A 12,815-nucleotide genomic window follows, 5' to 3' on the forward strand; every position below is an offset into this window, starting at 1 on the left:
AAATTCTTGAAAGCGACTTTTTCCTTTAGCGAAGTCTTATTACTTCGCCCTACATTGTGCAACTCTGGTATTTTTAAGATCCTCTATTGTGGTCATATCATTGATATTGTGTTGACACTTTCTTCTAAGTTTTTAGAGCTATTTCACCTCATTCTAAATTCTAAGGTCTTAACATTTCATTTATCTTAAGAAGAATTTCTACCATGAAGACCTCTAGCGCCATTTTAAACGTTTTAATTAATGTTTGTTATATTATTAGATCGTTCAAGTCGATGTCATTAACAATATAAAAGTCTGGGAAGTGCACTAAGCTCTTTAAGAAATTAAAACACAAAGAGATAATAATAATTAACATCTTATGTAAGAGTATGGACATAGCTTTAAATATATGGACCATCCTTATTTACAAAGCGATACGAGTAACACTTTGTACGCTAGCTGCTGAGCAGTTTCTCATAGTAGACATTGTCAGATAAATAAATGAGAATGCTCTGCTTATAAACTAACCTCAAATATAGAAGAAAGCTAAATATATTTTTTTTTATTGGCGTAGACATCGCTAGCGCGCCAGTCGTTCTTCCTTTTCGGTGTTCGGCGCCAATTGGAGATTTCAAGTGTAGCCAGGTCCTTCTCCACCTGGTCTTTCCATCGGAGCGGAGTTCTTCCTCATCCTCTGCTTCCCCGACTGGTACTGCGTCGAATACTGTCAGAGCTGAAGTGCTTTCGTCCATTCGGATGATATGACCTAGCTGGTGTCGCCGAAGTTTTTTAAATCGCTGAACTATGTTAATGTCGTCGTATAACTCGTACAGCTCATCGGTCCATCGACAGCTGGATTGGCAGTTGCCAATGCCAATGCTATATAACATATTAATATTTTTCATACATATGTTTACATACATACATTAGAAAGTGAACTATAGAGACTCCAAAGACAATATACTTGAAACCATATTGAATAAAGCGTATATATCAATTTAATGAGGTGATTTATATTATTTTATATCCATATGGATATTTAAATATAAAATAAATAAATTCATAAATGCAAGTGTTTATGCAGTCTTTCTTTAATGGCTAGGAGTAGCAGTTCTATTCCGAACTAAAAGGCACAAGAGCAAATGATTTTGGAGTCACATCGATTTCGAATTATAGTGGATTTGACTGGGCTGTGTTCACGGATGGAATCAAGTTAAGAGGGAAGTGGTGAAGTTTCTTGTCGGGAACTCTTTATCAAATCTAGTTACTGGCTACCGGACCGCTGCAGCGTTTTTCAAGCGGAGATGGAAGCGCCAAGGTAGCAGTAGATATACTGCTCCGAAGTGTAAGCTCCACTCACTCTGATAGTCAAAATGCTATACGTTCCTTAAGCTCCCTCAAAACTAGTCAGTTGCTTCAAGATTTTTTCATATTAGATTTGCTATGGAAGGCACCCTTACTTAAACTTCATTCGATTGGAAGCCGTTTCTGGTTCTGTTCTGGCGCTGGATCTAGGGGTAAGTGCTGGCCAATAACCAGAACCGTAAGAGGTCCTTCGACCATTTTGCACTTAGCAAAATCATTCTCTCCACTATTGTTGGTGTTCTGCCTGGAAACTGTCCAATAGGTATACACACGGTGGGACGTTTTTTGGTCAACCGCTCTTTGCTATAGCTGCATGGAGCAAGGCAAAGTGGAATAATATTATATTTTCACTTGTTCCTGTATTGCTCGACTTCTTCAGATTGAGATTGAAATATCTCGGTAGATACACCTTTGGAGAACCTAGCGAAGGGGCTGGAATTATTATTGACCGCTTTAATAAATTTGTGGTGAGCTCAAAACGCTTGATCAATTTATGAGGATGCACTTAAAGGAGTTTTTGGGTAACACAAAGGATATATATCTATTCATGTGAGATCCATCGATTTTGGATTAACTCCATGACCTAACCTAATTTAACCTAACTTGTAGGGTTAAAAAATCTATTAGAATATGAATTTAATAACCATTTAATTGATCAGCCTACATTTGAGCGTATCACCATGAATGATGACTTAGTAAATTGAGACTGTTTAAAAACACTTAGGTATGTGAGACAAATTTATAACTCTAAATATTGAAATGTCACTTATAACATTTCTTATCTATGTGTATATATGTATACATTAGAGCGGGTTGATTTACAGGGAACCCCAAAAACGCAAAAATCAAGTTTACGGGAATGTTCTACGGGCCATTCTGAAAAACTTTGCCAAAGAGAGATCTAAAACCGGTTTCGAGTCAACCGATTATTAAGATTTTTTATACCTCACTTTACAAATGGCTGGGTCGAAACCGGTTTTAGAACCAACATCTCTTTGGAAAAATTGTTCAGAATGAGTAGAACTTTTCATGGATACGAGATTTTATAGAAAAAAAGAAGTATCCGCTCTAATACACACACTCAAATTTCATTTGCTATAGGTACAAATTCAAGTAGAAGATAGGATTGCAATTTTCAGCGAACACACACGCTTATCCATCTCTCCCTCTTCTACAAGACTACCGAGTCATATACTCGAAGGGAAAAACTAAATATCGCTAACTCTTCAGTACATACATATGTAAGGATATCCCACGCTATAAGCGCTGCTTCGCAACGAAATTAAAAGGTGCACCTTTAGGCAGCCCTTCCACCCACCAGTTAGTAGCCTTCCGGGAATTTCTTAAGCGACACCTTCAAAAGCGCCCTCCACTCCGTACAAACGTCCAAAGCTATTTAAGCAAGTAGCCGCTGTAATAGCGCGCGTTGGCGTCGACACCACGAGCGCGTCGCTGACGGCGGCGCAAAACAAAAAGTGGTGGCGAATGTAAAAGCACAACTTGGAAAAAACGCTTTCATATTTTCGGTTTGCGTTGCTCTCGCTCAATTACTTGTTTTTGAAATAAATGCTTTGCTACTTTGTGCTCACGCGCACTTTGTTTTCTGCTGCTTTAGTATTTTGCTTCATTCCTTCCGTTTTGCTTAGCCATTCTTTGCATTGGCTTGCTGCTGTTGTTGGCAGCTTTTTTGTAGCTTTTCGTTGTTTATTGTTGTTATGCTTTCTCGTTGCCTGCCTGTTATTGTTGTTATTCTTCGTTGTTGACGCGCACGTATTCTTTGCTTGGCTTGTTCGTCTGTTGCTTTTCTGTTTATATTTCTGCCTTTCCGCCGGTCGCTCTACGCGCGTCCGTGTGCGCTTCGTGGCTGCGTTTGCTTAGACGGTGGCTGCTTAGATTGTGTATATGTGTGTGTGTGTGTGCGGGTATTTGTGGTGTTGGTGGTGGCAGCGTTGGCAACAATAGCGTCAGCGCGCCTTTGATGATGACAGCACACGCGAGCAGCGGACAACCAGCGGCGCGGAGCACCCAACTAGACAACGCTGGCTGGCTGGCACGCTAGTTGCTTGCTTGGTTGGTTGACTGGTTCAGTTTTAATTCTGACGGCTGACAGTTAAGTTGATTTCGTGCGCAGAACGCGGAACGTTAAAGCTAACAAAGCTGCCTGCTCTTCGAGTGACTTTTACTGTCCGTGAGACGGTGACTGTGTTTATGTGTGTGTGTGCGCGTTCAAAGTAAATTTTGTGGCTTTTGCCAAACACAACGGATTGTTTTGCGTTGTTTGAATTGAAATCAAACGATTAACGTTCATAAAAGAAGGTAAACAAATATTTGGTAAAAAGATACGCTAAATTAAACTGTGAAGTTTTCTGAAATAGAAATAGTGACAGTGAATTTTGGCGAGAAACTTGTGACGGAAGGCGAAGTAGCAGCAGGAGGAAGTGCGCGAAAATTCTGGTGTGTGTTTGATTCTTACCATTTAATATAGAAATGATTTGAAATAAAATTAAAAAATTATTAATGTGTGGTATTAAGAGATCACAACTCAAGGTCATATATTTGTGTAAATAATTTTGGATTTGAAAGCATGAAATTGAGAACATTTTCTAGAAATATTTTTTCTGAAAGAAATTTACACTGACTTGTGGGTTAAGTTTCGTGCATATAACAAAAAAAGAAATACTTGCCATTATAAAAATAATACACACAGATACATTTTTAAAATACTTGTTTAAATATATAAAAATAATAAAACAAATAGTTCTGATTTTAATGGAAGGGATATGCAAAATATCGTCATATTTTAAATGATTTCTTTTATAAAAATTAAAAATTGTTTTTTTTTTTTAAGTGTATACTTAAATATTTCTTATGCTGATGGTTTAAATACAATGTCAATTACACAAATACAAATTGTTTTCATACAAGAACTTCATTTTGAACGCTTAGTTTGTAACGAAGATTTAATCCAAGGAGGTCTGATTCGAAATTTTTTGTATCTGTGCCAAGTTTGGGGAATATATATTGTCAAATAAAAGAGTTTTTCATACAAGACCTTGATTTTGACTAATCAGTTTGTATGGCAGCTCTATGCTATAGTGGTCTGATCTGAGAGTCTTTTTACTGAGATTGTAGCTTTGCTTTTGGGAATATTCTATGCCCAATTTTGTGAAGAAATTTCGTCAAATAAAAAAGTTTTCCACACGAGAACTTGATTCAGATAGGTCTTTTTGTATCGTTGCTATAGACTATAGTGATCTGATAACAGTGGCTCCGACAGCTACTATGACTCTTCTCTCATGACATGTGCAAAATTGTAGGTCGATATCCCAAGTAATTCAGACAGGTGGACAGACGGACATGGCTAAATTAACACAGCTCGCTATGCTGACTATTTATATACAAGTTATACAAATCTTCGTCGTTTGCTTGTCGGTGTTATAAACTTCGTAGCAAATACTTATATACTCTTCAAGGTATAACTATTTTTTTCACAGAAAAAGTTATAAACAGATTGAAAGTTGCTTTGCCCATTAAGGAGTTCTTACTGGGCACTATCCAATAGATATTAATTTGTCTTGTCGGACGCTGGTTATTAAAGATGTATGGAGGAGAGTGCGGTGGAAACATACAGACACTTTCTTCTCCATTGTCTAGCCGATATTTGTAGGGGTTTTATGATCCAGTATATAGGAGGTTTTAGGTAGTACAACGAACGAAATCTACCTCTAAGGTATTTTTTTTTGGACCTATTTAAGTAATTATTTGGCTTCCAAGCTTTAAAAAATTAAAAGTAAAAAAAAAGAAATGGATTGAGAGAAACATTTTTTGTATAAATAAAATGCTTACTAAAAATATTTTTTTTTAACGAAATAAAAATTAAGTAAAATTGTCAGTGCAATTATTATATGACTTCCAAGCCTTAAAAATTATACAAAACTAAATTTTCAAAAAAAAAAAATAAAAAATAAAAACATAAAATTAATTAAAAGAAAAAGCTTCCTGTATAAAAGAACAACGTTAACGGTTCTTCTACATGGGCATTTTTTTCTCTCAAAATTAGCCTGTGATTAGCAGGTGTTAAAATAATGTTGATATTATTATTTCCAAATATCACAAATGCAAAAATTAAATAATTATTTTTTTATAAAAAAAATATTTTAATCAGATTTATGCAAATAAAGTAAGCATTGATTTAATAACTTCTGTACACTTTCTCATCATTTAAATTTTTTACCATTTCGCCTTCAAGTTAATCCATTCAGTAATTGGCTTGCTATTTTCATTCCCTGAAATTATGCGAAAGCGCGCCAAATGCAAAGAATCATGATGCTTAAGTGGAAAAGCACGCAACAAAAAATAGCAAAACCAAAAAAAAGTAAAAAACAACATAAACACTGAAGCTAGTTTACGCTGATATATTCACTTAGCGAATCAGTGCGGTTTTTGCAAAAATTAAGTAGCATGCAGTATGCGGCCGCAAGCAGGCATTTATTTGTTCTTTTTCGGTTTTGCAAATTTCCTGCGCTGAAATACGATAGTCTGCAGGCTCGCGCACATGTTGCATCTGCAATGTGGCCAACAACAACACAGAATGTTGTGCAAATTTTGCGGTTACCGAGGATTTGGTTCGTTTATTGATAGTTGTGCGCTCTACGGTTGGACGCTTGGCTGCCAGGCGAAACATGACAGCAGATGCATAGATACAGTCATGTGTGGAACATGAGAAGCATAAAGATAATATTATCTATAGTTATAGAAGTTCTGATCGAAATTTTATACGAATTCGGTATAAATAGTTATACATATATAATGTTAAGTAAAAGAGTTACATTCAAAAGTAGCAACAAAGTTATGCAGTTACATTCAATACGAGACACACTGTTTGACGTTCCCACGACAATCGTGTCAACGTAACCGGAACGGTCTCGGATTTTAACAATCCGTGGCGATCACCGCCTTATTCGACGAAAATTTCTTCCCAGCGAGCATGCTTTTGAGATCTGGGAACAGTAAATAGTCTGGAGATTACGAGGATGTGAAAGCAATTCGAAGTGCAGCAAAAATTATTCCTTGCGCAACTTTAAATAGAGACTCCACTTTGCCAGTCGGCTGTAGCGCTGTAACACGCTTTGGAGCGTATTCATCTTATGTAGTCCAATCAAATGACTGTCGATTGGACTTCGGATTGCAATGATGGAGCCATGTTTCATCCATTGTCACATATCGAAACAAAAACTCGTGTTTATTGCGCTTGAATATCTCCAAACACTGCTCTGAATCATCAACTCGTCATTGGTTTTGGTCAAAACAGGCCTCAGTTTCTCCAAATTGCTGGGAGTAACGAATCGAATCCAACTTATGTAAATATCTGGTAGGAGTATGAGAGAATATTAAAAAATTCGCTGTTCTCCGAGGTATGCTGAAACGAAAATATGGATGTAAAATGCAAAACTATAGGCCGCCAAAATTTAACTTGAACTTATTGTTACATTTAAGGGATTCCGGGAAAAGAAGATTGCCAAAGTACCCTTCGCTTTGTTACCGAATCTGTTCAAGAAATACGCAAGTCGCTGAAATCGTTACCTAATAAGATTTCTGAAAGGGACAATAGACGGACGAGATTAAATGCCTCAAGGGGGGGGGGGGGTTAGGTTTGTTTCGTCGAAAAAAGACCTTTTTTCGTGAATTTTTTTAGAAAAAATTATTGCTGTAGGTTTATTTTACTTATTATTATATGAAAGTACAACATTTGAAGGATACTTAAAAAAAATTTTATCGAAAAATAGCGAGGAATAACGGATTTATCGTCGATCTCTGCAGGCACTTCGGAAAAAAGTTGTTGTGCGGTGACCAGCCTACAGCATCACTGGATCATCTGAAACCAAAAAAGTTAAAATGCTTTTTTTAGTTTATTAGTTTATCCTTCAATTGACGTCGAGTTTTTTTTTAATTTTTCAATTTTTCAATTTTTGGTACCATTTTCAAGCCAAAATGACGATTTTGGACGAAAAAATCGTCCTATTTGTTATTGTAAAATTCTTAGAAATCAAAATTTTTGGAAAAACTCGACGTCATTCGAGAGCTATATATAAGTAGAATATTTGTACAAAATTTCAAAACGATCGATGCAGCAGTTTTTTCTGTAGGTTGGTCACCGACTTTAAAAATGACATATTTGGGAAAATCGATTCAAAGTTTTGTACACTTAGCGCAGGTAGTTAGAGGTACCGTTATTCAACCTGCTGTAACTTCGTTAGTTTTTCTGCGAATGACCTAAAACTTTAACAAAATATTCTTGAGATGTTGATGGTTCAGAAAACAAAAATTTAAAAAAATGGAAAAAGAAGTTGTCAAACCTTAAACCTCGATTTTATCACTAATTTTTGAACTTCGTCGTGATCAGTAAATCAACTTTTTAAAACTAGAAGTATTGAGGCAGCTGCTTCGAAAATAGTAGTTTTCAGAAAAAGGCGTTACTTTTTCCAACTGCCATGACACTAAAACGGCTATAATTTCGGAAAAAAATTTGAGTTTGAAAATTTTTTTCTAAGATAGTTTTGAAGCAAAAAAAATGTCGGGAAATATTTTTCAAAAAAACAAATTTTTTTTTGTAATTTTTAGGTTAATATTTTTTAGGAAAAAATTTAAATTTATAGAACTCTTTTGTGAGATAGTTTTGAATATACAAACTACCGAATTGTGAAAAAATTTTGAGTTTTCGAAATTTCTAGGCTGCATAGAATACGCATTTAAAATAAATTAATTGAAAATTTTTTCTGTGATTCTGATTTTTGACACCATACTGTACATATAAGCGAGCATAAAAATGTGAGCAGTACATAAATAGCTTAGTATGTGTAAAATCTATAAATTACTTGGTTGCATGAATGAAACATTTGTTGCATCCACATGAGGGCAATAAGATTTGTACTCGCTTAATTTAAGCGTTGAAAGCGCGTTTTTTGCTACCGTTTGTTCTCATTTGAGTTTTTTCCCGATTTGATTTTAAATGAGTGCGAGCGTGTGTGTGTGTGTGTGTAGGCGCTGAGTTGATGAAGAAAACAATCGATAAAATCTTTTATTGTGGAAATAAATGCAACTATAAATAAAGCGAATCAATAATGAAGCTGCAGAAGCGCGCCAGTTCCACCGGCCGCTCAGTGCGACAGCGCCCGTCAGCCGAGGGGCCAATACGGCACGCAGACGCTTGCAGCGTGAGTTGCTTATAAAAATAAACACTGTGCGAGCTTAAAGAAACAGGCACACGCATACAACTGCATAATGATATGTATGTATATGTGTGTGTAAAGGAATGTTTGCTGCTGGCATTTGTTGTTATTTACATTTGTCATTATTTAATTGTTTTTATTGCCAGGACACGAGTCAGCCATGCTGTTGTGGCTCTTGGGGAATTGCAGACAAGGCAGCTGCTTAGCCACATTGAGCACCGAGTTATTTATTTAAACAATTGAAATTAATTTTTACGCACAACTTTTTCGGTTTGGCTTGCTTACTCAAAAAGTTTCACGGCAGCACCACAGCACCCACACCCACATATACACCCCACACACAAATGTATGGAATTGTAGCTCTGTAGCTGCATAAGTAGCTGTACAAAAATGCGGGTCATACAAAATTCAAGGACTCTCTTAATTATCTCTGTTCTGTAGGATGAGATCATCACACCACGCAAAATTACGTAAACAAAGAAAACGCAGAAAGAAGGAAGTGAAAAAACACAAAACTACTTTGCTTATACGTGTGTGTGTGTATTCTATGTATATATGAGCTTCTACACACACACACTTAGACATGAAAAACTTCTTTTTTTGTAAGTAGTAGTGGCTTATTTCAACTGGTTTGCCATTTTATCGCGTCGCTTTCGTTGCCGTCTCCTGCTGTACGACATTACCTTTAGTTCTTATAGATTTTGTTTTTGTCGCTCTTTATTTTCATCTTATGTATGCTATGGCTTTTGTTGGTTTTGTTGGCGCGTGACTTCATTGCAGTTGTAAATTTTGAGTCATCCGTTGAACTTGAACTTTATGCATTGGCAATCAGCATAGCAATCACGTACAGTGCTGGCGAATTCTCGTAAGTGTATGTGTGCATGAGTAAGTGTGTATGTGCTTTTGTATGTGAACGCACCATAAGGCTACATATGAAAGTAGGTCAGATGCATTTCTCTTCTTTTTGTATTACTGTACTTGCTTGTGGAATACTTTGTAAGAATGACTAATCGGCGCATTTGAAATAACGGTGCAAAAAGCATTCATTATTAGAATTTTTTGCTTTTAAATAATATTGCTTGTATTGACTCACGGCATTTCTGTGGTTTCGCAGTTATTCAGAAGGTTAATTTTTTTTACTATTTCTTTACTCTTTCACACTTTCGGTGGACAGTATATACCATTGTCTTAGATCTCCTAAGAAGCTTGCTTCGTTCTAAATTTCTACTAATAAAGAAAACGTTCTGCTTTAACAGTTCACCATCGTACGTAAATATGCACAGTTTATGGAAAAAATTTCAACTTTAAGCCAAAGATTCTTAAAATCCTAATATGAACATTTTATAACGTGTTTCAACATATTCAAGGAGAACAAAAAAGTGCCTAACTCAGTTTCCTAAGTTTCATTAGTAAATACATATGTAGATTTCAAAATGAATGCTATCATCTCACAAGTCAACACCTACGTAGACAGCCAAGCAGCAATCAAGGCAGTAACCTCGTATCGCGTATCGGAAGTGACTTGGGAAGCAGGACAGCAGTATAAAGTTGTTGCCAGAGGCAAGAAACTTCACTTCTACTGGGTGGCATGCCACAAAGGCATCGAGGACAATGAACTAGTGGACGAAATTGCTAAGAATGGCTGACATTCGAAAACGTGATCAACATTGGGAAACCCTTGTATTGCTATACGACGATCCCGACAGAAGCATGTTAAAGAAAATCAAAACCCGATGGAACGAGCTACCATGTGCAAAGGGTAGATCGGAAGTACACAGAATTCCTATTAGCACTCGATAGAAGAGACTGTAGGAACATGATCGGAATACTAACTGGGTCACTGTCTAGTGGCGAACTAGTTCGCAGGATGGGGCTGACAGAACGAGAAGACTGCAAGAAATGTCTAAAGCAGGGCAAGAGATGTCTAGAGCAGAGCAAGATGTAAACAGTGGAGCATCTCTTGTGCACTTGTCCTGCATTGACAAGACTATGCTGTAAGCATCTGGGCTCCTTACGGTATGATACACCAGAGAAGGTATCAAAAGTGAAGCCGCAGAGTCTGTTCAAATTCGCGTCAAGCGGAGGCAGCCTAAGAGATGACTACTCCTCATGGACCTAGCAACTGAACTCCATCTGGTATCACAAAGCACCAAAACGTCATCTGTGCGTGGCTTATTGGCCTACAAGATTAACCTAATGAATGCGCTGTTTTTCTTTCAAAATATGAACGTTGATTTAAGAAAAACTTCTATAATAGTGTTATTCAAAGTATTGCCCATCTGTAGCCTAATATTTTTCAATATTTCTGGCAATTTGTGGATTCCATCTCAGAGAAATTGCGCCGGTTGATGTGAAACTTATTTCAGTGAAGACATTCTGCATCGACCGGAACAAATGGTAGTCAGAAGCGTCAAGCATTGGTTTACAAGGTGGGTAAGGCAAAACATTCCAGTCGCTGTTTTCCAAACCCATAGTTTTTAACCGGTCTTGCAAAATAAGGCCAGGTGTTGTCATGTTGAAAATTATTACTTCGTATCAAGTCGCAAATTCTGGGAGCTATTTGGCAATCGCTTGCTTCAATTTGATAATTTGTTTTCGGGAGCGTGTCCAGTTAATGGTTTCTGTCAATTTTAAAAGCTCTAAATAGAGCACCGCCTTCTTTTCCCACCTAATACAGATCAATGATTTGACGCCATGGCTAACTGTTGAGTATTTCTGATATATGTATATTACAAAATCGTCTTTCAACGTCTACTGACTTCAATTCGTGTAACATCCAATTTCCCTGATTTTAAATATATCCAATTGCTTTAAAATGTATTCAAATGGCTGCTTGAGTTACTCCCAAAGGTTCTGCAAACCTTGGCAATAATCTTCTAAAATTCATGTTTCCAGTTTCTCATCTTGAAACATGTTTTGCCGCTCACGCTGTTCTTCATGTTCCAAGCCAAAATCACCACTTTTAAATAGTGCAAGCCCTTTGGACTCATCTAGAGTGTATTTACCATAAACTTTCATCAAAATACATTGACTTTCGGCGGAGATTTTCTTCATATTAAAGTAAAGTGACGAAGGACTCCTCGCAAAACAACTTTTTCGATAAATTTGGGAAGAAAAAATACATTATTGTTCTTTATGCTTCAGCTCAATTTTAGAGACTCTCTCCATCATTCATTTTATGATATTCAAATTAAAAGATCAATTAAAATGAAACAACTCCAGAAAACCTTCATTTACCAGTGTTGTGTTGCTATTATTATTTTGAATGAAGAAAATATATTTGTCCCTTTGGAAAACTTCAGCACATCCAAACCATAAGCAATATATACAATCCTACTTACTTTTTAATGTGATCACATACAAAATATTAAAGCAAATTTGCTGACATCAAACAAACTTCAGATTTAAATACATTTTTACATGAGAGAAATGGCTTCATTGCCATCGATTTGTCTTTGTCATAAGCAAAGTAAATATGCCTCTGGGTGGTAAAGCGTTTGACGTCAAAAAGCAAATTCATGACAGCCTTGAATTGTTTTAATCGCGTTGTTGTGGTGTTTGTTTTCTCCACGGCTTCATGTTTACAATCCTAAAAGGAATATTAAACAAAACAACTACATAATAAGCCATACGCCCCATGCAGAGCGAAAAAAATGTCCTCAAACAAAGCTTTCAACCAAACACAATTACAATTGTATGCAATTAAAGTGGGAGAAATTACACGAGTAAGCCACAAAAATGCACGCGAAGCAAGGTCTGTGAATAGGTAAATAGTCCACATATATGTATGTATGTACTTAAACATACACTCAAATCATATATAAATACATGTTTATGGTGGAAATAAAGTTAGAAAATTAGTTATATCTACTTTTCCCTAGATGGTGTAGTTCTAGTGCTTTTAAGCACAGTTAACGTACTATTTCATTTGTAGAGAAGACGTTTAAGGATAACATAAGTTCCATAAAATTTATTAAAAAGTCTTTGGAATTCCTTAAGTTACTTTCTAAAAGTTAAAATTTCCATAAAGTTACGTTTATAGAAAAGTCAATTTACTACTAATTATATTAAGTATAAAATATACTAATGCAGTGGCCGCCAAGCGGAGATCACAGAATTAAAGAAGGCCTTCTTGATCTGAAAAAAGTGTTTTCATAACAAGGAACGTCTGAACGCCACTCTACCTACCTAAATACACGGTTTGTCAGGAAAGTAATAGAACTGAGTCGATTTAAAAAAATT

General features: G+C 36.2%; 1 protein-coding gene across 2 annotated transcripts in view; it reads left to right on the forward strand.

The window, feature by feature from the left end:
- Positions 1-3,422: 3,422 nt before the first annotated feature.
- LOC126761449 (uncharacterized) overlaps positions 3,423-12,815 on the forward strand; it is a 103,082-nt gene continuing 93,689 nt past the window's right edge. The window contains exon 1 of one of the 2 annotated variants that reach the window (XM_050477611.1): positions 3,423-3,798. The gene's annotated coding sequence lies outside the window, so the exon portion shown is untranslated. The remainder of the gene's footprint in view (positions 3,799-12,815) is intronic. The other variant, XM_050477612.1, reaches the window with a different exon arrangement.

This window comes from Bactrocera neohumeralis, chromosome 6, assembly GCF_024586455.1.
Source record: "Bactrocera neohumeralis isolate Rockhampton chromosome 6, APGP_CSIRO_Bneo_wtdbg2-racon-allhic-juicebox.fasta_v2, whole genome shotgun sequence".
NCBI lineage: Eukaryota > Metazoa > Arthropoda > Insecta > Diptera > Tephritidae > Bactrocera > Bactrocera neohumeralis.